The 22,755-nt window shown below is 41.9% G+C and overlaps 1 protein-coding gene, 1 non-coding gene and 1 pseudogene across 8 annotated transcripts in view; 1 reads left to right on the top strand and 2 right to left on the bottom strand.

Annotated features, from left to right (window-relative positions):
- Positions 1-22,755, bottom strand: part of Raly (RALY heterogeneous nuclear ribonucleoprotein) — an 84,925-nt gene that overhangs the window by 28,356 nt on the left and 33,814 nt on the right. The gene's annotated exons all lie outside the window — the stretch shown is intronic.
- On the bottom strand, positions 10,460-10,565 carry LOC123463169. Its single transcript, XR_006638769.1, has one exon. It is a non-coding gene; the product is annotated as a U6 spliceosomal RNA (small nuclear RNA).
- LOC101608455 lies at positions 11,609-12,392 on the top strand (annotated as a pseudogene).

Genomic DNA, 22,755 nt, shown 5'->3' with positions numbered 1-22,755 from the left:
CTCCCTCTCTCTCTCTCATCCAACAGCATAGAACCTTTGGTATTTTTCACATCATCCAGTGCATTGCTAGGCACATAACTGAAGCTCCAGTGTGCTCATGGATAAATTAATTAGAGGTATCTCATGCATACCTTGGCATAACACTCAATCTCAGCAGGCATTTGTTACTATCTCTTTTGTCAGATAACTTGCCTTACAAAGCTCCCTCTCCCTTCTTGTTCATTCTGCCAAATAGAAAAAAAAAAAAAAAAAGTGCCTACATATATACAAGAAGCTATAAAGTATATGATAACTAAGGAATACATCAGATGGCCAGAAAGGAGGCCTGGATGGGGAATATAAATCCTTCTCCATAGTACATTCCAAGCCAACGACTCCCTGTCAGAGTTTCAAAACACTATTGCCTCCGTATCATAAAAATAAAATAGGTTTTTCCAACTGAGCATATTATACGTCTCTTTTTTGAGCACTACTGACCTTCTCTAATTAATAACAACTGCCTTAATAATGGCAAGAATATTAACAGGATGATCATGAACAATTAATATGCATGCCTTGCTAGCTGTGGTCTGTGCCATGGGCTGTGGGGTCTGAGGTGTTGGATAAGATCCAACTGAGGATCAAAATAATGTTTCAATGTCATCACTCCCTTTAGCCTGATTTAATTCCCTGACAGCAGGAATCCACTGCCTTTAAGGACAGGCCCCAGCCATACTGGGTGCTCAGGGACTACGTACTAAAGTAAACTCAGCTGAGCCACACATCACCACCTCTGTGCACCCCCTTCTCCATCACTGCTTTAAAAAAAATTATTGTAAGCATAGAAGTTGTCAACAATGAAATTATACATCAAAAATTTGTTTATTCAGTGGACACTGCAAGCCTTATATTTGAGCAGCCAGGCCAAATGAGCCAACAGGTGCAATAGTGGCACATCTGTCAGGGTGGAAAGCAAATGCCCTCTAATTGGACTGGAGGCCCACTCCATGGGAGGGAATACATCTCTGATACTGAAAACAGGGATAGTCATGAGCCCTAGGGGTGTAACGTCTGCAGCTATCTGGATAAATGTATATACTATGTTTATCAAACTGCCCAGTAAGCACTTCTCTTAATGTTCATACCCTTATATTAATGCTACTCTCACTTTTGGTAGAGAATCTTCTCTTTTCAGATGGCAATGACTTTGGGACAACTCAAAAGGTATCATGGTGATGGAAAGAAGTGACAGGAGTGTTCAGTACTGCAGTATCTCTATCACACCTTCCAAGGCTCAGGGTCTAATGTGGAAAAGGTGGTGGAAAGAATGTAAGAGCCAAAGGAAGGGTAAGACTCCTTTATTGCTCCCCCCAGACACAAAATGGCCTGGATATCCATGACCTCACAGTGCCTGACACTACCTACACAAGACCATCATAAGAGGAGGAAAAAGATTATGACATCAAAATAAAAGAGAAACTGATTGAGATGGGGAGGAGATATGATGGAGAATGGAGTTTCAAAGGGAAAAGTAGGGGGAAGGAGGGTATTACCATCAGATATTTCTATAGTCATGGAAGTTGTTAATAAAAATTTGAAAAAAGACAAAAAATTACCCAAGGAACTAGCAATCCCACTTCTGGTTAGATAAATAAAAGAATTGAGAACAAGAAAAAAAATTTATTTATAAGAAAGAAATAGAGGGCTGGAGAGATGGCTTAGCGGTTAAGCGCTTGCCTGTGAAGCCTAAGGACCCCGGTTCGAGGCTCGGTTCCCCAGGTCCCACATTAGCCAGATGCACAAGGGGGCGCACGCGTCTGGAGTTGGTTTGCAGAGGCTGGAAGCCCTGGTGCGCCCATTCTCTCTCTCTCCCTCTATCTGTCTCTCTCTCTGTGTCTGTCACTCTCAAATAAATAAATAAATAATTTTTTTTTTAAAAAAAGAAAGAAATAGAGAGAATAGGCATGGCAGGGCTCTAGCCACTGCAAACAAACTCCAGACACATGCCTACCTTGTACATCTGGCTTACATGGGTACTAGGGAATTGAACCTGGATCCTCAGGCTTCACAGGCAAACATCTTAACCAGCTAGGCCATTTCTCCAGTCATCCATCCCTGCTTTTTAACAAAGGAGGCTGCACAGATGCTAAAGCCAGGAAAGACAAAAAGGATGCATCTTTCCAAGGGCCCAATCCAGGGTAGCCTTTTAGAAAGGCTATTTTGTAATATAAATGTTTGTTGTTGTTATTATATGGTAGATGTATTATTAAGCATTTAATTTCTCAGCTTTACAACTCTTTTTGTTTTTTTCGAGGTAGGGCTTCATCTAGTGCCCAGGCTGATCTCGATCTCATGCTGTACTTCCACAGTGGCCTCAAACTCACAGTGATCCTCCTACCTAAGACTACATAATGAGTTCCAGGTCAGCCTGAGCTAAAAACAAGACCCTACTTTGGAAAACAAAAACCAAAATTTAAAAAGTGAATAACCACCTGACTGTCACTATTTTGGAAACAAGATGTGCTTTGAAGAGTCTACTGTATAGCTGTGCAAACGTAAATGAGGTGTTTTATCAGACCCAACCTAAAAGGCTCAATAGTAAAATATAAAAACAATTTCTATCAAATGCTAAGAACTCTCTCTACCAGGAACTGCATAAAAATCCCAAATCATGGGGCTGGAGACATGGCTCAGTGGTTAAAGGTGCTTACTTGTAAAGCCTGATGGCCAAGATTTGACTCCCCAGTACCCATGTAAAGCCAGATGCATAAAATGGCACATGCATCTGGAGTTCATGTGCTGTGGCTAGAGGCCCTTGTGTACCCATTCATAGTCTCTCTCTGCTTGCAAATAAATAACTAACAAAAATATATATTTTTAAATCCCAAACCGCATTCCTATCTTCTGAACTTCATGGTTAAAACAATTGAGCAGAAAGTTGACACGTTCTCTTCAAATTACTACGGGACTCCCTAGATCTACAGTCCCTGGGATGCAATCTAAACTTCTTTACAGGAAGAAGTGAATCTAGTTTGTGAGTGAGATGCACCTTTCCAGACAATAAGCTAATTATCTGACCAAGGCCCTGGCCTTTCAGCTGCTTGGAAACATTTGACGGCCATTAATCCTGTTGTCTCCTCATTTTCCTGCTTACTGAAACAAGCACATCAAAACAGAAAATATGATGCTTTAACAATGTTCTCTGTTTAGAAGAGTTTTCAGAACTATCATTTTAGGATTTGCTCATTAGACAAGGAAGAATAATGGAACAAAAATAATGGTGCAGCCCAGAAGGGAGTCTGGCACTCTGAGCTTTATTCTTGGTTTTGAAGTTCAGTTATAAACCTTACTTGCCTCACCTAAAAATGAAGTAAAAGACTAGATCATTGTTACATAAACTCTTCCATGGGGGACTACTGTTCTTTAAGCTGTGACAGTTCCTCAGAGGGGCTAGAAGGTTTAATAAATGGTAGATTTGGCATGCTCCATGCCTGACAGTCTCTTCAGTCACTTCTAAGAGTCACATGCTCAACAAGGCTTTGAAAAGTCAGCAGTATGAAAACATACTTAACATTATTCAATCTTTCTTTTCCCAAATGATCAGCATCTTCTGATGCATACAGACTTTGAGGAAGACACACTGGGGCAGATTTCTAAGGCCCGTGTCACCACTTACTATTATTTGCATCAGAAGTACTTATGTCAATGCCCTCAGCAACCCCAGTTACCTCTAATCCAATTCTCTTAACCCAGTGAGGCACTTACAATATACACAGGTTAATAGGAATTTATTATGTGTAACTCATCTGACTGAAGTGAGAGGGCTAAGAATACATTTAAAACACTGACATGAGCTGGGCACAGTGGAGCATGCCTTTAATCCCAGCACTTGGGAGGCAGAAGTAGGAGAAACACCATGAGTTCGAGGCTACATAGTGATTTCCAGGTTAGCCTAGGCTACAGTGAGAACCTACCTTGAAGAACTAAAAAAAAAAGCAAACCAGAAACACTGACATGATGACACACACCTATGCTCACACTCTAGATGTGGCAGCAAGAGGACTGCCAACCATGAGTTCAACCCCAGCCTGGGTTAAGAGTAAGATCCTGTAAGAGAGGGAGGGAAGGAAAGGAAGGAAAAGAAAGAAGGGAAGGAAGGTATGGTGGTTTGATTCAGGTGTCCCCCATAAACTTACGTGTTCTGAATGCTAGTCTCCCCAGCTGAAGGCAACTAGAAATTCAAGCCTGGAGGCAGTGTATTGTTGGGGGTGGGCATATGGGAGTTATAACCAGTTTCCCCATGCCAGTATTTGGCATACTCTCCTGTTGTTATTGTCTACCTTATATGGGCTAGAGGGTGATGTCCACCCTCTGCTCATGCCATCGTTTTCCCTGCTTTCATGGAGCTTCACCCTCAAGGCTGTAAGCCAAAATAAACCTCTTTTTACCCCACAAGCTGCTCTTGGTTGGATGATTTCTACCAGCAATGTGAACCTGACTGCTTATCAAACTACTGACAGCTCTCTGAAGGGCAAGAGAAGACTACATGCATACATCTTAAGTATCCATGCCAATGTCCAGCACGGCACACTTAAAAAGTTGTTTAACAAGTGTTACCAGAACGAGTTCCAAAATTGAAAGCAGACAGAAATCTAGAGCTCGGGACTTTTTGTTTTGTTTTTGCATGTTTGTGTATGTGGTGTGCAACCCGTTGTCTATGGGCACGTTTGTACAAGGTGTGCAGGCACTTATGTGCAGGTGTTTGTACATGTCAGAAATTGACATCAACTGTTCTCCTCTAATGCTCTCATCTTGTTCTTTGAGACAGGGTCTTTCACTGGACCTAGAACTAACCAACGCAGCTAGGTTAGCTAGTCAGTGAGTCCCAGAAATTCCATCTCCACCTTCCCAGTGCTGGGATTACAAAAGTTCATCATTCACACAGGATTTTACATAAGACATGGAGATCCAAACTCAAATCCTCATGTTTTATTTTATTTGTTCATTTATTTATTTGAGGTAGGGTTCGCTCTGGCTCAAGCTGACCTGGAATTAACTATGTAGTCTCAGGGTGGCCTTGAACAATCCTCCTACCTCTACCTCCCGAGTGCTGGGATTAAAGGCATGCGCCACCACACCTGGCACGTCTTCATGCCTTAATAGCAAGCATTTCCTCTGAGCTATTTCCCCAGCCTGGATTCTTTGTAGCTACTAATCATATCAAAGATTTCACCTGCCTTAACTTCTCTTTTCCTCAAATTCTCCACATTAGCAACTTTCTATTGGGGGAGAGGCGGTCCTATTCATGGTGCCAAGCACAGGTCCTATACCCCTTAACATCCCTCAGCTACTTCTCTACTAATCTAATTCCTATTCTAATCGCCTCTAAAACTGAGTGATGTGTCTGACCTTCCCCGACGCTAACTTTGTTTATCACAGAATCATGGCATACAGATAAAAACTGTCTGATTTACAAATGAATGAAATACTTAGTCCAGAAATCCAAAGTGGGATCAGGAATTCCAGGTCCAGAAGTTAAGCAGCTTATTCTAATACCACTACTGATGTGCTTGGTGGTCTTAATAAGTTCCAGTCCTCCTTCTGACCACTATAAATGGGTTACCAGAACGATTTCCAAAATTGAAAGCAGAAAGAAATCTAGAGCTCGGGACTTTTTGTTTTGTTTTTGCATGTTTGTGTATGTGGTGTGCAACCCGTTGTCTATGGGCACGTTTGTACAAGGTGTGCAGGCACTTATGTGCAGGTGTTTGTACATGTCAGAAATTGACATCAATTGAATGATCTTCAGAAGTCCTTCCAATGTGGACTGTATGAGAGACTTACATTCTTGCTAAATCCTAGTGGAGATGCGCTTTTCGGATCACTTGTATATTTCACAGTATACAAGGCACAGCCAATACCCACCACCCCCAGCAGCACCAGGTACATAGGACTATGCTGTCAGCACCTCCCAGACTGCTGGTTTGCATAATTCCTCCTGATGTACTGCCAAGAATAAATTGTAGGTGAGCAGGACAGCATTTTAACGAGACCACAGCATAATGAATCTTTTCCTTCCTGTGTCAATTAGAATTTCAAAGCTAAGATCCCCAAGGACCAATTTATTGGGAGCAGAGAGAAGTCTTTTGTTCATCAACTGCTGTTGCCTGAACTACCTGCCCCACCCTTATGTTTTGGCTACACAACAGTCCCACTTACTCGGGCATAACACCTGGTGGACTATAATCTGACCTGGGAGGATCTTTTCTTCCCCCCAAGATTTCTGTGGCCTGAACTTCAGAAACAAAAAGAGGGCCAAGCCAGGCATGGTGGCACACGCCTTTAATTCCAACATTCAGGAGGCAGAGGTCACCCTGAGCTAGAGTGAGACTCTACCTCCAAAAACCTAAAACTAACAGCAACAGATTAGCCTGCTATTCGCCCAGGAAAGTTTTAGGTAGCATATGACAACTATTTATCAAAGAATTTCTAATTCTCACAATAACCTCTTTTTAAGTCATTTGTCACTGTGACAAAACACCTGAGAAAGCCAACTAAGGGAGGAAAACTGCATTTAGACTCATGGTTTCAGTTCATAGTAGCTAGGTCATTGTCACAGGCCTATGGTGAGGTGGCTCATCATGGTGGTGCTGGGAGCCGAAGTTCGATGAGGCCAGCCAGACAAGATATGCCTACTGGTACAATGGAGGCATTGTTATGGAGGTAACCAATTGCTCTCTGATTGAATTTTCTACATGCTCCATAGGAAAGAATTCATGTTTGGTACTGAAAACCTAGTCAAAAGCCCATGATTGTAAAAGTCCAAGGCCCTTGGGGGACATTACTACTGTTGTTTAGCTAAACTGGCAAGTTGTGCCCATCAAATTCTTCTCTTGATGTTAATGCCCATAGATTAGTGAGTGCTTCTCTCACTTTTGGTCAGAGAAGTTTCTTTTTGCAGATGGCGGTGACTATTGGGGAGATTCAAAATGCATCCAATGCTGAGAAGTGACTGTTGAATGCTCAGCACTCAATGAGGTATCCCTATTGCAACCTCCACGGCTTAAGGAACACTGAGGAAGGGGTGGCAGAAAAAATGTAAGAGCTATATGATGGGAAAGAATGCTTTGGAATGCCATCTTTCCAGATAAGAGGTGGCTGTTGCATTCATGACTTCACAACAGCTATTGATACCCACACAAAACCTGGCACAATATTAGGCCCATCAACATACTGTTATGGATAATGAAGGAGGGTAAAATGCCACAAAAAATAAAGAGGGACTACTTGGAAAGAAGGGGTTTAGTGAAAGGGGGTGAGAGACAGAAGTAATAGAAAAGGACTATTACCAAAATACATTACGAACAGGGCATAGTGGCAGCACAAGTCTTTAGTCCTAGCACTTTGGAGGCTGAGGTAGGAGGATCACAGTGAGTTAAAGGTCAGCCTGGGGCTACAAAGTAAATTCCACTTCCCCCTGGGCTAAAGTAAGACCCTGACTTGAGAAAGCAATACATTATGTGTTATCTATGAAAATTGTCAATAAAAAGGGTTTTTTTTTGGGGGGGGGGGAAGGGTTTCAAGGTAGGATCTTGCTCTAGCCCAGGCTGACCTGGAATTCAATATGTAGTCTCAGGGTGGCCTCAAGCTCATGGCGATCCTCCTCCCTCTGCCTCCCAAATGCTGGGATTAAAGGCATGCCACCATGCCTGGCCCAATAAAAAGTTTTTTTAAAAACATAGTCGTACATAAGAATGACGACACTGCATGAGCCTCCAGTTAATTTTGGTAGAAGTCAGAAGGAAGCAAAGGGAGGCTGAATCAGATCCTCAGACTCAGCCTTGCTATCAACTTGCTGTGGCAGCAGTGCTGCTTATTTTATTTTATTTTTTATTTTATTTTATTATTTGAAGGAGGAAGATGAGAGTGAGAGAATAGGTGCACCAGGGTCTCCACAGACACTGCAAACAAACTTCAGATGCATGTGCCACCTTGTGCATCTGGCTTACATGGGTTCTGGGGAGTAAAACTTGGGTCCTCAGGCTTTGCAGGCAAGCATCTTACCACTAAGCCATCTCTTCAGCCCAGCAGTGCTTCTTTTCTTTTCTATTTGCATGTAGTGTATATAGTGTGCAGGTGTATTTGTATGCGTGTGGATATATACATGGGCACAAGGAGGAAGCAGGTCAGCATTATGTCTTCTTCAATCTCAGGTTTATTTTTTAAAATATTTTTATTTATTTATTTGCGAGCAGAGAGCGATAAAGAGAAGACAGACAGAGAATGGGCATGCCAAGGCCTCCAGCCACTGCAAACGAACTCCAGATGTCTGTGCCATTTTGTGCATCTGGCATCTGGTTCACTGAGAGACTCTATCTCAAGCAAATAGGTAAATGGGCAAAAAGAGAACACCTAATGTGCACGCATGCATGTGCACACACATACACACATGCAAAGATAAAAATAAATTGGGAGGTCAGTTGGTGAGTTAATAATTAAAATACTCCCAAGTGAGAGATAATTGAAATCTGACTTTAGGTATCAACAGTGAGGATGTAAAGATGGACAAAATCTGTTCAGAGGCAAAACCAAATAATGAAATCAATTGTCTATTTCACCCATAAGTAGAATTAATTTTGTGTACAAGATAAATTTCATCCAAGTGAAATTCTGTAACCTCTTGGCATCCAAAAATGGCCCTAGGGGCAACCATGAATACATAGCCTTTTTCTAGGAGATGAGGAAAGTCTAGGGTTAGTAAAGGCCAAACACTGGACCACAGTAAGGTTGTAGAAGAAAAAGCTCAAAACCAACTGATAGTTGCCACCCACAGGACCTTCAGTAAAAATGCCAAGTCCACTAAGCAAAGATTCCTTCCTAAGTTGGGTGGCTCTATTTTTCAAATCAAGAGGCTCTGATCATTCATGTTAAAGAAAATTATCCAAAACCTGGAAGTAAGGCAAAAAGGTGATAGTTCTTCAAAATTATATGACATTCTTTATATCATGCAATTGAGGGATATGACACATGGAGAATGGAATTTTGACTTATTCACAAATGATTAGGATTCAAATTCAAATGTTTTTAAAATGCCAAGTTAGCCAGGCATGGTGGCGCATGACTTTAATCCCAGCACTCGGGAGGCAGAAGCAGGAGGATTGCCATGAGTTCAAGGGGGCACCCTTGATACTACATAATGAATCCCACGTTAGCCTGGGCTACAGTGACAACCTACCTTGAAAAAGCAACAACAAAAAAAGCCAAGTTAGAAGTTAATCATTAAATAAGTATAGGGATGATAACTAATTTGGATCTAACTTAGCAATCTTACTTCAGCAATCTTTTTGCTAGTTTCTGACTTCCTATAATGACATATATATGTGCATGTACATTACATAATCAACCATTAACTCAGCTACTTTAGAGAACTGGGATTTAAAGGGCTAGAATTGAGAATTTTAGATTTTGCCTGCCCTCCTCTCAATCTTTTCCCTATCTTCTGTTTACTTTTGCTTCCCCTCCCAACCTTTTATCTTTTTAAAATTATTTTTATTTATTTATTTGCGAGAAAGAGAAAATGGGCGTGCCAGGGCCTCCAGACGCGTGCACCACCTTGTGAATATGGCTTATGTGGCAATCAAACTTGGCTCCTTTGGCTTTGCGGGAAGCATCTTAACTGCTAAGCCATCCCTCCAGCTGTCCCTTATCTTTTTTTAAATGTATTTGAGAGAGAAAGAGAGAGGGAGAGAGAGAATGGGTGTGCCAGGGCCTCTAGCCCCTGCAAATGAACTCCAGACACATGTACCACCGTGTGCTTCTGCCTTACATGGGTCCTGGGGAATTCAAACCTGGGTCCTTTGGTTTTGCAGGCAAGCAACTTAACCACCAAGCCTTCTCTCCTGTCCTCCCTTATCTTCCCCCCCCCCCCCCCAGAACAAATGTAGTTTATTTATTGGTTTTTTTGAGGTAGGGTCTCCCTCTCAAGCCAGACTGACTTGGAATTCATTATGTAGTCTCAGTCTGGCCTCAAACTCACAGCAATCTTCCTACCTCAGCCTCCCAGATTGTTCTGGGATTAAAGGCATGTGCCACACTGGTCAGAGAGAGAGAGAACAGGAGTGTCAGGGCCTATAGCTGCTGCAAAGAAACTCCAGATACATGCACTACTTTGTACATACTGTTTTACATAGGCACTGGGTAAATGAACTCAGGTTATCAGTCTTTGCAGGTAAGCACCTTAACCACTGAACCATGTCTCCAGCCCATAAATGTGGTTTCTTTTGTTGTTTTATTTTATTTTTCAAAGTAGGGTTTCACTCTAGCTCAGGCTGACCTGGAATTCACTATGTAGTCTCAGGGTGGCCTGAAACTCATGGCAATCCTCCTACCTCTGCCGCTTGAATGCTGGGATAAAAGGTGTGGACCACCATGCCAGGCATAAATGTAGTTTTAACTGACGTTATGCCATGCCTGAAAGCATAACATTATGAAGCGCTTTACAAATGTGTGTACTGTCACTGTGCGGGGTTGTGATAATCTTTTCTGTATCATTCCAATTTTAGAATATGTGTTGCCAAAGCAAGCACTCCTTTATCTTTTACCATTCATCCTTTACACAGGATACTCTCTGTTAACATCCTCCCTCTTCCTCATATTAACTGACTCTGACTTATAGAAAGGTAGTATGGTTCCCAGAAAGAAAATGGAGATTCTGGTCTCAGGACAGCGACAGTAACTTTCAAGAAGAAAAGAAACAGCAGGCTCTGGGTAAGATGGCAGTGTAGGAGCCACACCAAGGCAGCCTAGGGGGGAAATAAGCAGAAAAACAACAAAATATACTCTTCTACCAAAAAGTGTGGGTGGTCTCCTGCCGGTGTCTGCGCTGGGGGAGGGGAAGGGAGAGGGGCTCCCGGCCCTGGGCCCCGGGCCTGCTGCACCCTCCGGCCCCTCTGCCTCGCTCCCTTCTTTCCCAGGCCTCCTGCTTCCCGGGCTGGGGATGGGTGCAGGAGACCACAGAGAAAGTCCCAGGGGGAGGCCCGAGGGCAGGCAGGGGGTGACCCAGAACTTGTAACTTGTCCCTGGGAACCTGTGCACATCAGCCTTGGATGTATCCCTCCTCTCCATGGCATGTTCACCCAGCAACAGGCTTGACAACACTGGTTGCCAAACTTGGAATCGCGTGCTTTCAGCGTCTGGGAATTCTTCCTTGATACCCAGAATCATTTGGGGATGGCTTCCTCGGGATTTTGAGAAGAGAAGAAGTTTGTTCTGTCCTGGATCAGTTTCTTTGTCATGTAGCCAAGTCTGGAGTCCCAGTTTAAAGGCTATTTCATTTTTAAACTGGAGAAAGTGATGGATGATTTTAGAACTTCAGCACCAGAACCATAAGGGCCTCCCAAATCCTAATATTGAATATATTCCCTTTGATGAAAGAAAGAATACTGAAGATTGTCACTGGATTTAATGGCATCCCTTTTACTATTCAACGACTCTGAATTACTAACAGATCTGAGGAGAAACTATACAGGAACAGACAAATTTCTCAGAGGAGTAGAAAAGAATGTGATGGTTGTTAGCTGTGTTTGTCCTTCTTCAGAGAAAAATAGTTCCAACAGTTTAGATCAAATGAATGGTGTGATGTTTCCTGGAAATTCACCAAACTATACTGACAGGTCTAATATAAATGGGCCAGGAACACCCAGGCCACTTAATCGACCCAAGATTTCTTTGTCAGCCCCCTTGATGACAAATGGTTTGCCTGAGAGCCCAGACAGCAAAGAGTCAAGCCTACAGCAAAATGAAGAGAAAAATCACAGTGATTTTCCAACACCTGATGCAGAAGCGTCCTCGTTGAGCCCCATAAAAAATAAACATACAGATGAGGATGCTGTGGAAACCGAGGGACATGAGGTAAGAAGAACTCAGGTTTGACAAAGAAGATGACATCAGAGAGCTGGCCAGTCAGACAGCCCCTCGGGAGAGTTCTTCAGCGGCAGAAGAAACAGAAGTTTCATCACCTTAGGGAAAGGACAAAGAAAGTAGCTGCACCAGACAGCATTGTACGGAAGATGATGAAGAGGAGCAAAAAGTGACATCAAGAGAAATGATCCCAGAAAGAAACAATCAAGAAAAAGAAACTGAGGATGCCTTAACTGTGAATGAAGAGGACTTCTGAGGAAAGTAAGCAGGTGGAGCAATCTGACCTGCCCGAAGCTGAGGAAGATTCACATTCGGGAGTTAGTGAGAATCCAGGCACTGTAAGTAGAGGCTCTGACTGCCATGACACAGAAGAGCTAGGAGACTGTGATTCAAGCCCAGCTGGAGAGCCTCACTGAGCCATGTGTGGAAAATGACGAAGCCACAGACACCACAGATGAGCCGATGGAACAAGACTAACCTTAGAGACGTGTAGATGCAGTAGTATATTACAGACAGTTCTGGTTTTACACTGTATAAAACTTTTAAGTAATAAAGTGGACCTTTAGTTTTACAAGAGAAGCAGGTTGTAAAATACAAGTACCTTAAGAGTTAATCCTGAGTTGTACATGTAAGAACTGTGAATGTCAGCTCCTCTGGGTCCTGTTTCGCTGACTTGTTTCTGTTTGGTTTGTTTTTGTTTTTCTTGGTCTGCTCAAATCAGTGGTTTGTGTATAGATTTTTCTTTTTCAAATTTAGAATTACAATTTTTACATTGGAAGGTTAAAAAAAAAAGTGAAGGTGTACAAGAAGTTATCAAACACAATAGAGAAGTAGGAGAGACCCAGAGCTTCTAGAGACCACAGAAGCAGGCAGAAAACAGCTCCAGCAGTGGTGAGGGCCTGCACAGACACCAAGCTCTACTTGAGCCACATGAGAAACCTGGTGAAAGGATTTTCCACTCATACAAGCCTCCTTGCAAACTCAAGAAACCTGAAGGGAAAAATAGCAGGGACTAGCTGAGCAGCTCTTGAGGAAGAGGATCATAGGGACCAACCACACAGCTTCAGTACAATTTCAGGTACCCTACACAGCTTCCCCTCCCCCGCAATGGCCACCAAGAATAAATATATATGTTTCAATAACAACTCTTAATATCAATGTCCCAAAGCCCCAACCAAAAGACACAGGCTTGCAGATTGGATTAAAAGGCAGGATCCTAGCCAGGCGTGGTGGCGTATGATCCCAGCACTCGGGAGGCAGAGGTAGGAGCATCACCTTCAGTTTGAGGCCACCCTAACACTACATAGTAAATTCCAGGTCAGCCTGGGCTAGAGCAAGACCCTATCATGAAAAAAACAAACAACAACAACAACAAAGATAGCCTTCTATTTCTTGCCTCCAAGAAACGCACCTTTCCATAAAAGATAGACACTGTCTTAGGATGAAAGGATGGAAAACACTATTTCAAGCAAATGGGCCTAGGAAACAAGCAGGTGTTGCTATCCTAATATCTGACAGGACAGACTTCAAACCAGGAAAGATTAAGAGGGTCACTTGATATTGAAAAATTCAACAGGAAGACACACATCTAAACATATATGCACCTAACATGGGTGCTCCCAATTTCATCAAACAAACACTACTAGACTTAAGGTCACATTTAACATCAAGCACAATTGTAATGGGAGACTTCAATATCCCACTCTCGTCAATTGAAAGGTCAACCCAGCAAAAAATAAACAGAGAGACATCTCGATTAAATGATGTCATAGATAGAGGAATGCTCAGGGCTGAAACACTTTCCAAGCCTCAGAGTCCATTGTGGAAGAGGTGGCAGAAAGAATGCAAGAGCCAAACGAAGGGTAAGGACTTCTTACAACGCGCTCCTCCAGACACAAAATGGTCTGGATATCCATGACCTCACAGTGCTTGACACTGCCTACAGAAGACCATCATAATAGAAAGAAAAGATGATGACATCAAAATAAGAGACACTGATTGAGAGGGGGAAGGAGTATGATGGAGAGTGGAGTTTCAAAGGGGAAGTAGGGGGAGGGAGGGAATTACCATGGGTTATTGTCTATAACTATGGAAGTTGTCAATAAACAAGCAAATTAAAAAAAAAAAAAGATGTCACAGAACAAATGGACCTAACATATCTACAGAACACTTCATCCAAATGCTGCAGAATACACATTTTTCTCAGCAGCACATGGAACGTTCTCTAAAATAGACCATAAATTAGAACACAAAGCAAATCCTAACAGATACAGGAAAACTGAAATAATTCCTTGTACTCTTATCTGATCACAATGGGATTAAACTGCAAATCAACAACAAGAAAAACTACAGAGCAAACACAAGGTAATGAAGGCTAAACAGTACACTACTGAATGATGAATGGATCATTGAAAAAAATCAAAAAGGAAATAAAAAATTCATAGAATCAAATTACAATGAGAGAGACTGGAGATGGCTTAGCAGTTAAGGTGTTTGCCTGCAAAGCCAAAGTACCTCAGTTCAATTCCCCAGGACCCACGTAAGCCAGATGCACAAGGTAGCTCATGTATCTGGAGTTTGGCTGCAGTGGCTAGAAGCCCTGGTGCACCCATTCTCTCTCTCCCTTTCTAAAAAAAAATTGATAAATGAATAAAAATTTTAAAAATTAAGATGAGAATACAACATCACAAACTTTGAGACACAATGAAGGCAGTCCCAAGAGGGAAATTTATAGCTTTAAGTGCCTATATTAAGAAATTAGACCAGGTGTGGTAGTGCACACCTTTAATCCCAGCACTTGGGAGGCAGAGGTGGGAGAATTGCCGTGAGTTCAAGGCCACTCTGAGACTCCATAGTGAATTCCAGGTCAGCCTGGAACAGAGTGAGACCCTACCTTGAAAAACCAAAAAAGAAATTAGAAAGGTCAAGCCAGGCATGGTGGTGCACACCTTTAATCCCAGCACTCGGGAGGCAGAGGTAGGAGGATCACTGTGAGCTCGCGACCACTCTGAGACTAAATAGTGAGTTCCAGGTCAGCCTGAACTAGAGTGAGACCCTACCTTGAAAAACTAAACAAAAATCAAAAATAAAAAAAGAAATTAGAAAGGTTACATACAGGTAAACAGCATAATGCTTCACTTTAATGCCTTGGAAAAAGAACAACAAAAATCAGTAGGCAGGAAGAAATAATAAGGATTAGGGCAGAAATTAATGAAATAGAAACCAAAAAAAAAAAAGCGAAGAATCAATGAAAACAAGAGTTGGTTCTTTGAAAGGATAAACAAGATTGATAAACCCTTAGCAAATGTGACCAAAAGAAAGAGACACAAATTAATAAAATTAGAGATGAAAAAGGCACCATTACAACAGATACCAAAGAAATTCAGAAAATCATAAGGACATACTTTAAGAACATCTATTCTAAGTTTGAAAATATGAAAGAAATGGATGATTTCCTTTAATTATATAAACTACCAAAATTAAATCAAGATGAGATAACCACTTAAATAGACCTATAACAAGTATGGATATCCAAGCAGTTATTTAAAAAAAAAAAAATCAGGCTGGAGAGTTGGCTTAGCGGTTAAGTACTTGCCTGTGAAGCCTAAGGACCCCAGTTCAAGGCTCAATTCCCCAAGACCCACATTAGCCAGATGCACAAGAGGGCGCACGCACCTGGAGTTCATTTGCAGTGGCTAGAAGGCCTGGTCGCCCACTCTCCTCTCTCTCTCTGCCTCTTTCTCTCTCTGTCTGTCGTTCTCAAATAAATAAATAAAAATAAACAAAAATAAAATCTCCTAACTAAAAACAGTCTAGGCCCAGATGGATTCATTGGTGAATTTTACCAGACCTTCATGGAAGAACTGACACCACTGCTTCTCAAACTTTTCCATAAAATAGAAAAGGAAGGAATTCTACTGAACTCCTTCTATGAAGCCAGCATCACCCCGATACCAAAACCACACAAAGATAGAACAAAAAAAGAAAATTACAGACCAATCTCCCTCATGAACACAAGTGCACAAATTCTCAACAAAATACTGGCAAACAGCATACAAGAATATATCAGAAAGATCATTCACCCTGACCAAGTAGGCTTCATCCCAGAGATGCATGGATGGTTCAACATATGCAAATTGATAAAGGTAATATACTCCATAAATGGGTTGAAGGCCAAAAATCACATGATCATTTCAATACATGCAGAAAAGGCATTTGACAAAATCCAACATCCCTTCATGATAAAAATCCTACAGAAACTGGGAATATAAGGAACATATCTTAACATAATAAGGGCTATTTATGACAAACCTACATACAGCCAACAGAATACAAATGGGGAAAAACTTGAAGCTTTTCTACCAAAATCAGGAACAAGACAAGGGTGTCCACTGTCCCCACTCTTACTTAATATAGTAGTGGACAGCTTAGCTATAACAATAAGACCAGAGACACTCATAAAAGGGATATAAATTGGAAAGGAAGAGATCAAATTATCATTATTTACAGATGATATGATTATATACATAAAAAAGACTCTACTAGCAAACTGTTAGAGCTGATAAAACCAATCAATCAATCTGACCAAAAGTAATCTACACATTTAATGTAATCCCCATTCTTAACAGAAATAAAAAATAAAAAAAAACAATCCTAAAATTCATTTGGAAGCACAAGAAATCCTTGAATAGCCAAAACAATTCCAAACAAAAATAAGGCTGGTGGTTTCACCATACCTAATTTTAAGCTGTATTACAAAGCCACAGTAACAAAAACAGCATGGTACTGGCACAAAGATAGATATGTAGATCAATGGAACAGAATAGAGGACCCAGATGTTAATCCAGACAGCTACAGCCACCTGATTTTTGACAAAAATACCAAAAGAAAAAAAAATCTTTGGAGAAAAGACAGCCTCTTCAACAAGTGGTGCTGGGAAAACTGCATATCTATATGTAGAAGGATGAAAATAGATCCTTGTCTCTCTCCATGAATAAGAATAAAGCCCAAATGGATCAGGGACCTTAATATCAGACCTGAAACTCTGAAACTGCTAGAGGAAAAAGTAGGGGGAACCCTTCAATGTATTGACAAAGGCAATGACTTTCTGAATATAATCCCAGTTGCTCAGGAAATAAAACCACCAATCAACCACTGGGACCTCATGAAATTACAAAGCTTTTATACTGAATAGAGCAAAGAAACAACCTACAGAATGGGAGAAAATCTTTGCCAGCTATACATCTGACAGAGGATTAATATCCAGAACATAAAAAGAACTCAAAAGCTAAACAGTAAGAAATCAAACAATCCAATTAAAAACTGGGCTATGAAACTAAACAGCAAATTCTCAAAGGAAGAAATAAAGATGGCATATAAACATCTAAAAAAGTGCTCTACATCCTTAGCCATCAGGGAAATACAAAGTAAAGCTACTTTGAAATTCCATCTCACTTCTGCCAGAATGGCTATCATCAAGAAATCAAATGAGGGGCTAAAGAGATGGCTTAGTGGTTAAGGTACTTGCCTGCAGAGCCAAAGGAATTCAGTTCAATTCCCCAGGACCCACATAAGCCAGATGCACAAGGGGGTGCATGTGTCTGGAGTTCATTTGCAGTGGCTGGAAGTCTTGGCACGCCCATTTGTGCGCATGCGCGCATTCTCTCTCCCTCTCTCTCTCTCTCTCTCTCTCTCTCTCTCTCTCTTTCTCTCTCTCTCTCTCCCTCTCTCTCTCTCCAGCCCCTCCTTCCCTCTGCCTCTTTCTCTCTCTCAAATAATAAGTTAAAAAAAATGAAATGACAGTAAATGTTGGTGAGGATGAGGAAAAAGGGGAACCCTTCTACACTGTTGGTGGGAATGCAGTCTGGTATAGCCATTGTGGAAATCAGTGTGGAGGTTCATGAGATAGCTAAAAATAGATATGACCTAGCTATAGCACTCCTAGGCGTATATCCTAAGGACTCTTCTCACTGCCTTACAGATACTTGCACAACAATGTTTATTGCTACTCTATTCACATTAGCTAGGAAATGGAACCAGCCTAAATGTCTCCCAACAGATCAATGGATAATAAAGATGTGGTACATTTAAAAAAAAAAAAAAGATGTGGTACATTTCACAATGGAGTTTTATTCAGTGGTAAAGAAAAAAGAAACTATGAAATTTGCAGGGAAATGGATTGATCTGGAAAGGACTATACTAAGTGAGGTAACCCAGGCCCAGAAAGCTAATCTCATATGTGGACCCTAGTTACAAATGTTCAGACTTGTGTGTGAGTTGAAGTAAAGTATACGGGAGGGAGGAGAAGGGTGGACCTAAGGGGATGGTACTGTATATATGTAAGAAGATGGACAGATCACTGCAGGTAGAATGGCCTAAGCCAGGTCAGGGAAAGAGATTGAATAAAAGGAGTGTGGGAGAAGAGGTAACCAAAATTCAGGATATTATGAGTAAGCCACATGATAACCTACTTTTTTGGCACACCCAGAAACCATAGACTATTACTAGAAAAATTTCAGTGGCAGGAATGAGATATCTTCCAGTGAGTTGTTGGCCAGGGAGGTCCCTGATGCCCCCAAAACATTACAGGCAATTGCCAAGGCTCTTGGTTTCTCACCAGGAATAAGACCCTATTGCTAAAGACTCCACATGCCTAGACTGCAAAGTCACCAAGAAATCAAACTGGGGCTGAGCTGAAAACCTCCTCCAGACAGACCAGCTGACAGAAAGCTGGAAAAAGCTGCATTGTATACAGCCCTATAGGAGAAGCTATCAGTGGTGAAAACAGTGGACACTCCAACAGGTACAATAGGGGCAAGTCTGTTATGGGGGAAACCAACTGCTCTAATTGGACTGGAGATCCACTCTATGGGAGGGAATACATGTCTAGAACTGAAAAACTTAATAAAAAGCCTATGGTGGTAAGGCCATGAACATTAGGAATATAATGTCTGCTCTTGTCTGGCTAAATGCATATACTATGCTCACCAAACCGCCCTATAAGCACTTTACTTAATGTTTATACCCATATATATTTATCTTTTTTCTTGAGCATACCCATATATTAATGCTACTTTCACTTTTGGTTAGAGAAGCTTCTTTTTTCAGAGGGCGGTGACCCAGAAGACCCCATAGTGGTGAGAAGACGTGACGGAGGAATGTTCAGCACTGAAACATCCCTATTACACCTTCCGAGGCTCAAGGTCCATTGTGGAAGAGGTGATGGAAAGAATGTAAGTGCTGAAGAAGGAGGGTAGGACTTTTTACAATGCAACCTACTGGACAGAACTTGGCTTTGATATCCATGACCTCGCAGTGCCTAGCACTATCTCCACAAGACCCTCATAATTGGAGGAGAAGATGATGATATCAAAATAAAAGAAAGACTAATGGAGAAAAGGAGAGGATATGATGGAATGTAGATTTGTGAAGGGAAAAGTGGGGGAGGGGAAGGAATTATGGTTTATTTTCTGTAAGTATGGAAGCCATAAATAAAAAGGAATAAAATATTTTTTAACTTTTTAAAAAAATTTTTATTTATTTATTTGAGAGCAACAGACAGAGAGAAAGACAGATAGAGGGAGAGAATGGGCACGCCAGGGCTTCCAGCCTCTGCAAACGAACTCCAGACGCGTGCGCCCCCTTGTGCATCTGGCTAACGTGGGACCTGGGGAACCGAGCCTCGAACCGAGGTCCTTAGGCTTCACAGGCAAGCACTTAACCGCTAAGCCATCTCTCCAGCCCAGGAATAAAATATTTTTAAAGCATAAAATGTATAAAAATATCTACCACTTGGGGGCTAGGGAGATGGATCAGCTGTTAAAGGTGCCTACTGGAAAGCTTATAGGCTCAGGTTCAATTCCCCAGTACCCATGTAAAACCAGATGCAGAAAGTGCACCCAGCATGGTAGCACATGACTTTAATCCCACTCAGGAAGCAAAGGTAGGAGGATTGCTGTGAGTTCGAGGCCACCTTGAGACTACATGGTGAATTCCAGGTCAGCCTGAGCCAGAGTGAGACCCTATCTCAAAAAACAGAAGCAAAAGCAACAACAACAAAAAAGTAGTGCATGTATCTGGAGTTCAGTTGCAGCGGTAAGAAGCCTAGCATACCCATACTCTCAGGTCAGTATCTTTTTCTCTTAAATACATATATTTAAAAATAAAATACCAGGGCTGGAGAGATGACTCAGCAGTTAAAGTGCTTATGTATAAAACCTAGCGACTCTGGCTCAATTCCCCAGTACCCATGTAAGGTCAGATGCACAGAGTAGTACATGTATCTAGAGTTTACTTCCAGCAGCTAGGGGCTCTGGAGTGCCCAATCTCTCTCTTTCTCTGCTTACAAATAAAGAAATGAAATAAAAAATTTTAAAATAAAATACCTACCACTAGACTTGGCACACAATAGGTACATACTAAGTATTATTCAAGCTGGAAGGGGTACGCATAGGGAAAGCAATGGGGGAGAACACAAAGCGTGATCACACATATGTATGAAAGGCCATGATAAAACCCATTACTTTTAGTCTAACCTGAAAAATTATTTTTTTTTTTAAGAAAGGAAAGACCAGGTGTGGTGGTTCACACCATTATTTAATCCCAGCACTCAGGAAACAAAGGTAGGAGAATTGCTGTGAGTTCAAGGCCAACCTGAGACTACAGAGTGAATCCAGATAAGCCTGGGCTAGAGTGAGGGGGTGGGGAAGAAAGCACCATGTAGCAATAGCACAATGTGATTCACACACAGGACAGGGAGACTTGGGGACAAACTCTAGCTGGCAGATCAGAGCTCTGAGTCCATGAGAATGGGAATAGACTGATTTAGAGAATCTGTTGTGCTATGCTAAGAACATCTGCATCTTGTACCAGCTAAAGTAAATCAAACAGGAGTGCTTATGGAACACTCGTTTCTAAAACAAGTATAGGCTGGGTTACTAACGTACACACCGCAGGGGATTTGAGAAAGCTGTTAGCCGAGATGTTAAGAAAGCTGACATTCTTTCACTTCCAATCTTTGCTAGTACGCAGATATGGGTGCAACTGACCTTGGCTCTAGAGAAGAAAACCCTGTAAGACACAAGAGATTTGGGGCTCTGGTCTGAGCCTGAACCTGAGAAATGACTTCATGATTCAACTTCCTAGCTTGGATTCTGATCTCTTGGCAGTCTTAAGTTTGGGCTTCTTAACACCCTGCCATAGCCAATATCTCTAGAACTGCACTATAACTGACCTGACCTATTGGACCTAATCCTGGAGTTCACTATGTATTCTCAGGGTGGCCTCGAACTTATGGTGATCCTCCTACCTTTGCCTTCCTCCTTCCCCCAAGTGCTGGGATTAAAGGTGTGCACCACACATCCAGCATTCACATAAAGCCAGACACAAAGTAATGTATGTATCTGTAATTCCCATGCACCTATATGGCAATAGGAGATTGAGTCAGAAGAATCTCACCGCTCATGGGCCAGCTAGTCCGGCTTTCACAGCAGCAAAAATCAAGAGACCGTGTCTCAAATCAGGTAGAAAGAAGGATAGGACTAACAGCCCAAGGTTGTGCTAACTTCCGCACCATGGCACATGCACACCCATATACACACGCATATGTAAACAAACAAGAGAAATTCCCCCAAGAAAAACCCTCCCTGTTGCCTCCGGGGTGTGGGGTACAGCAAAGAAATCAGGACCTAAGGTGCCATAGTTAGTTACAATGCTTTCTCTTCAGTTTGGTTCATGCTGCTTGACAACTCACAAAGCTTTCAAACTTGCACTTCTCATTTGACTCTCTGCAACACTGTTGCATGGTTGCACACACCGCAGACAAGTAGCAGCAAAGCAGGGAGTCACTTCAACTTTACTAACAGGTCAATGATTATCCAAGGGCACATGTTGAGAGTTAAGTACCAAGTTATAGCTGGGGAGACGGCTTAGCAATTAAAGGCACTTGTTTATAAAGTTCATCAGCCCAAGTTAAAAACCTTCCTAGCACCCACATAAAGCTAGATGCAAAGTGGAGCATGTTTCTGTGATCCCAATCACCTATGACAAGAGGCGGCAGAGCCAAGAGAATCCACAAATCAACTAGTCCAGTGTTCATTTGTAGCAGTAAGAGACCCTGTCTCCAAGACAAGAAAAGTATAGACACTTGGAGGCTGGCTTCTGACCTCTACATGCACACCATGGCACATATACATACATGCGTACACACAACTAAGTAATTTTTGTTCATTTATGTTTATTTTTATTTATTTATTTGAGAGTGACAGAGAGAAATAGGCAGATAGAGGATGGGTGTGCCAGGGCCTCCAGCCACTGCAAACCAACTCCAGAGGCGTGCACCCCCTTGTGCATCTGGTCCTGGGGAATTGAGCCTCGAACCAGGGTTCTTAGGCTTCACAGGCAAGCACTTAACCACTAAGCCATCTTTCCAGCCCCTAAGTAATTTGTTTTTAAAAGGGTTCCCCAACTTGAACACAACTCTCTAGGTCATTATTTTGTTGTTTCAGCCCAAGTTCTTCTAAGATTCCTTGTGTCCAGATAGTTCCTTCCACCAGTCATAGCCAGTTAGACCTCTGCTTTCTTAAAACTTCTACCTATCTTCCATTCTTTGTTTTTTGTTTTTTACTAGGATGTAAAAATGTCCTCACAGGCTCATGTGTTTGAACACTTGGTCTCCAGCTGGTGGCACTGTCTGGGAAGGATGTGGAATCTGTAAGACTGCAGCCCTGCTGAAGGAAGCAGGTCAGACTTTAAGGTTTTATAGCCCAAGGCCATTTCCTGTTAATCTTCTCTTCCTGACTCTAGATAAACGTGACCAGCTCTGCTTCAAGCTCCTCAGCCACACTTTCCCCAGCCATG

This window comes from Jaculus jaculus, chromosome 8, assembly GCF_020740685.1.
Source record: "Jaculus jaculus isolate mJacJac1 chromosome 8, mJacJac1.mat.Y.cur, whole genome shotgun sequence".
In the NCBI taxonomy this organism is placed as follows: Eukaryota; Metazoa; Chordata; class Mammalia; order Rodentia; family Dipodidae; genus Jaculus; species Jaculus jaculus.
Note: the sequence above shows the minus strand (reverse complement) of the source record. Positions and strands in the feature narration are given on the sequence as shown.